Below are 5,799 nucleotides of genomic sequence, written 5' to 3' on the forward strand. Positions count from 1 at the left end.
TATAAGTGTTCAGTGAAAAAATATTATTGCTATAAATGGTAAATATTTTTTTAATATAGCCTATTGTGACAAGACACTTTTTTTGGTAGGCTCTAATGTATTTGGATTATGCCTCACGTGCAGGGTACAAATCAACTAGCTTCGTCTTCAAGCCCAACTTAAGGAAGTAATGGACCCATAAAAATTCTTGTATCTTTTACATTATGTAAAAAAGAAAAAAACTAGCAAAGGTAAGGAATAATTCCAACAAACTCATCATATTTTAAGATAACATATAAATATATTTTTTAACTCGAACATAATGACACCATCATCCAGTATGATAAGATACATTTATTAGAGGTAAAATTGGAAATGAAAGTACTATGGTTGGCTTGCCAAGGAAATTTCAAAAGGCAAAGTCCTTTATTAAGGTTTGATTCCATGGCATCACTCTTGACAAGGTTGATGAGGAGTCGCGATCAAGTATAAGTTATTCTTTCTGGCACAAGCTGCTCCAACAGATTCAGTTAAGTCCAAATGATCACTTGGATTGATTCCAGTAGGAAGTTTCCAATCAAAGTGATACAACAATTTAGCTAGTGGAAAAAAAACATTAGCTAAACCAAATGATATCCCCGGACACATCCTCCTTCCACTACCAAACGGAAGAAATTCAAAATTATTACCAATAAAATCTATTGAAATCTGCTCAAATCTCTCAGGTTTGAAACATTCTGCATCATTCCAATATTTAGGATCTCTTCCGATTGCCCATGCATTAACCATAACTTTTGTTTTCAAAGGAATAGTATAGCCATTTATGTCTACTTCTTCCCTACATTCCCTTGGCATCAAAAGGGGTATTGGAGGATGGAGTCTGAAAGATTCTTTAATGACCAACTTTAGGTATTTCAATTCTTCGACATCAATTTCATCAAAAGTTTCTTTACCTCTGAAAGCGTTTCTTACCTCAGCTTGAGCTTTAAAGAGTACACTTGGATTCCTCATCATTTCGACCATGGCCCAATCAATTGTTGTTGATGAAGTCTCGGTTCCCGCAACAAATATGTCCTTTATTTATGAACAAGTTAATTTCTTATATTCAAAAGTGGAGCTATAGTGTTCGCTACGGATTCAACAGAATTCAATAGTTTTAGTTCAAATTTTGTATTTTTATTGAAAAAACGTTTAATTTATGTGTGTATATATGTATATATATAGGGATACGACATAAGTACCCCCTAGACTATGACCGAAATCCCACGACCCCCCCCCAAACTCATTTTTTCGTATTTTTGTGCACCTTTTGTGCTGACGTGGCACCTTCAACCACCCAAGTTGGTTGTGTTTGTACACACTCGCCTGCCACGTGTGTAAATATTATTAATTTTAATTTATATTTATTTTTGTAATTAAAAACTAATTTTTTATTTTTTTTAAAAATATATTATTATTTTCTATATCTTGTATTCAAATTAAGTTAATACACATTTTTTTTTACCTTGAATCAAAACTTTTTTGTACCTATATTCATTGTTTTTTTTTCTATTGATTTTATTTTCTTCGTCTTTCGTTTTGATTTGATTTCAAATTTAATTCCAAATGTCTTGTATTTAAATAAGTTCATTTTGAACGGATATCAAAATAAGTGAAGAAAATCAAATAAAACATAAAAAAAATTAAAACGTTAGAATTAAAGGACACTTTTAAATTATTATTTTTAAAAAAATACATAATTTTCTTAAAATAATTAAAAGTGAAAAGATAAAAAATTAAAAGTGAAAAGAAATTAAAATAAATATTTTACAAAGAAAGAAATTAAAATAATTAAATATATATAAGTTTTAATATCAATAAATGTGTGTACTAACTAATTATAAAGTTACCAATAAAAAAAATGACACGTGTCCAATTTGTGCACTCATCACTTGGCTTCAAGAGAGTGTGCACACTCTCTATGCCATGTCAGCGTTTATGGTGTATTTATTCCATTTTAAATTAGTTTAGGGGGGTAATAGGACCCTAGTCAAGTTTAGGTGTGTTTCTGAGATTTCGGGAATATATATATATATATATATATATATATATATAGTAAAGAAAAAGTTATGACCCAGAATTCATAAACTAATATTTTTGGCTCTGTCAATACTTATATTAGGCTTATGCATAATGCATAAATATATTTTTTAACTTGATCTCAGTTCACGTTTATGCCCTTTAACTTTGGGTGTGCACGAATAGACACTTAAACTTGTATAAAGTTGAACAACTAGACACACGCGTCCTACGTGGCATCCTACATGACAATGTGCGTCCTACAAGAATTATGTTGCATAGGACTCATGTGTCTACTTGTTCAACTTTATACAAGTTTAAGTGCCTATTTATGCACACTCAAAATTGAAGGTCATAAATGTGAAACGAGGTCAATTTAAAGGGCAATTTTGTCATAGAAGTACGATTGCTAGTTGTATTTACAATTATGCAATTTGAGAATACAAGTGCAAGTAAGGTCTTGAGAGGGTATATTTGTACATAACCTTGTTCTTATCTTGGGAAGATAGATAAATTATTTTCGATAGATGACTCAATGCATATCATACTTAAATAACAATAAGAAGGAAAATGTACTTACAAAAATAATAGCTTTGATATTGTCTTTGGTGATTGGAAATTGAAAACCTCCCTCTTTCATTAGTCTTAGCAATGTGGCAATTAAACCTTCACCTCCTAATTCACCATTATTCTTGTGCTCATTGATGATGTTTTCAAGAATGGCATCTAACTCATGGTGAGCATCCATAATTTTACCCTTCATTCCACATAACACATGAAGAAATTTTAGTGATGGAAATATATCAGCCATATCAAATCCTTCCAAAAAGCGTGACAATTTTTTAATGAGTAGTATAAGTTCGTCTTGCTCTTTTAGTACTTTCCCAAAGGCTGATCTACAGGTCATAGAGCTTGCGAATTGGTAAAACTTTTTGTTGCATTAACTGTCTCACCAGTAGATGATCGAAAAATTCAATCATATGAAGAACTTCATCTTGTCTAATAGAGTTGAATGACTTGACATTTTTGGCACTAAGCAATTCCATGATGCAAATTTTACGCATTTGTCTCCAGTAATCTCCATAGGGGGAAAAGACAATATCAGACGCGTTATAAAAGAGAATCTCGGCAGCTAGAAGCTTGGGCCTAGACGCAAAAGCGATGTCATGGGTTTTTAGTACTTGTTTGGCCATGTCAGGAGAAGTAACAACAACTAGAGAAACTTCACCTAGTTGAAGGTGCATAATTGGTCCATATTTTTGGCTAAATCTCTAAGGACTTGATGAGGAAGTCCACCTAACAAATGAAACATGCTTCCAATTAAAGGTAATTTCCATGGACCTGGAGGCAATCTTTTGGTTTTGCTATTGGAATTCTTCCATTTAATTAACAAAAAAGAGGAAACACACAAAAAGGAAAAGGGAAAAGAAGTTGAAGAACTGCATATTTTGATAGGGTTTTTTTTTGGCTTGGTAGGTTCAGCAAAGTGTTGTTGGATATTTATGCTCTTTTATAGGCTGTCTGTTTTGGGAAAAAATGGCATTTGTTTATCAACATGTGTGGAACGGAGTGTTGATTAGTCATGAACTTGCACGTCTAAAAGATGAAAGTAATGGAAATAAGAATGCTGAGATAAATGTGTAGGTATACTAGGAGAGATAGAATTAGGAGCGAAGATATTTAGGATGAGATGGCTCTGACCTCCATGGTCGACAAGATGAGAAGAGGCGAGACTAAGATGGTTCAGACATGTAAAGAGGAGTTGCACAGATGCCTCAGTAAGAAGGTTTGAGAGGCTATGTATGATAGGTATGAGGAGAGGTAGAGATAGACTAAAAAGGTATTAGGGAGGTGATTAGACAATACATGATATATAGACAGCTTGTCGAAAACTAAGTAATATAACTATTATAGTCACACTATCATATTTTTGAATTTTAATATTTTCTTCATGATCTTTCGATATTGAAATATTAATTACTTCATGTAATGTTATTTTCTCAACATCACTCTCACAACTTTGAGGTAGTAAATTTTCTTATGTCTATTATTGTTTTTTCCCACTACTTAAATGTAGTAGAACGTCAAATTTGACTTCTCAATTAGATGTTCTTAAACTTTTAAATTTGCAAATAACTCATTCATTATTTCACTGCTCAATTTCTGTAAAAACTTATAAGTTTTCATAAAGATGTATCATCAATTTTTAATCTGAGACATAGATTTCATCAATTGGCTATTATTTTACCAATGGATTTGTTATCTCTAAATTATCAGGCATATTAATCCATAAAAGAATCTCACCTATTAGTAAATCAAAACAATAAATAATATACATAGCTAAAATAATTATTCCAAGATTAAGAGTATAAGTTTATTTAATGGACTAGAAAATTTGTTTTATTAAGCCAATATAAAATATTTATCTGTATTTGGTCCATTCAGTACATTCAAAATGTATTAGCACAAGAAGTTAAAAGTACACCACCCCCACAATTAAGATAAATTATATTTAATCTTATGCTACAATCATACCGATGACTTGTTCAATTTCCATTTTAGATTTTAAGTTTAATATTTATACTAATAAGAATTGATTATCCCTTTAATCTTCTGTGTATAAGCTAAACTCTATACACTAAGAGGGTGTTTGAATTTGCTTAAAAGTTGGTCAAATCTACTACCTTATTATTCAATTTTATTATTATCTATCTTTTTTCTTTTGATTATCATATTATTTGTTACTATTACTATTTTTTCTCCATTATGTTTGTTATATATCTTTATCAACAAGTTATTCATTGGACTTGGAAGATTAAAAATTAGACAAGCAATTTAGTTCATTGTAGTCAATTGGGGCTGCTAGAAATTTGATTGTTGCCTTACTTTTCAAGGATGATTTTTCTCAATACAACAATATTCAATCTGATACAACAATTTGTTTTGTATATATTATTGTATTACTGATATAAAGCGAATTATCGTAGCATCAATATAGAATGACTTTCAAAAATTATTGTATCACTAGTATAAAATAAATTATTGTAGCAATGATATAGAATGGATTTCAGAAACTATTGTATTGATACAAAGCGAATTATTGTAGCATTAATATAGAATAAATTAAAAAAATTATTGTATCACTAAATATAAAATGAATTATTATAGCAATGATATAGAATGAATTTCAGAAACTATTGTATCATTGATGCAGAACGAATTGGTAATCAAGCTTTCACGTTTGATAAAATTGTAATTTTATGTTATTTTACTAATATTTAGGACTTTGAAATCATTTAAAGTTTGTTTATGAAATCATTTTTTATTTGAACTATTTATTAATTTCTAATATTTAGAACTTTAAAATTAATTAATAATTTTATCTAATATAAGTTATTTCTTTATTTAAATAATATAATACAAGTATGATTATTTCTATATTATTTTTCTAAATATATATCCTTGAGATCAGCTTAATTTATTTATCAAAGAAAATGTTTAATGGCATTTATTTATTTTTTACCATATGTGGATAAAATAACATTTGGTCCATTTCGAAAACTAAAACCAACGAACAAATATAAGGAGAAGTATATATTAAGCAAGTAAAATTTGCTTATTAGATATTTTCTCATTTACATCATTTTGAAAATCGTAACATTTAGGACTTCGGGCATAAGTACCCCTTAGATTATGACCGAAATTTCAGAGACATCTCTTAATTAAACTAAGGTTCTATTACCTCCCCCCCCCCCCCCAACA

General features: G+C 29.8%; 1 pseudogene; it reads right to left on the reverse strand.

Moving 5' to 3' along the window:
• Positions 1 to 238: 238 nt before the first annotated feature.
• Positions 239 to 3,533, reverse strand: LOC102597544 (premnaspirodiene oxygenase-like; annotated as a pseudogene).
• Between the last annotated feature and the right edge of the window lie 2,266 nt (positions 3,534 to 5,799).

This window comes from Solanum tuberosum, unplaced genomic scaffold, assembly GCF_000226075.1.
Source record: "Solanum tuberosum cultivar DM 1-3 516 R44 unplaced genomic scaffold, SolTub_3.0 scf00889, whole genome shotgun sequence".
NCBI lineage: Eukaryota > Viridiplantae > Streptophyta > Magnoliopsida > Solanales > Solanaceae > Solanum > Solanum tuberosum.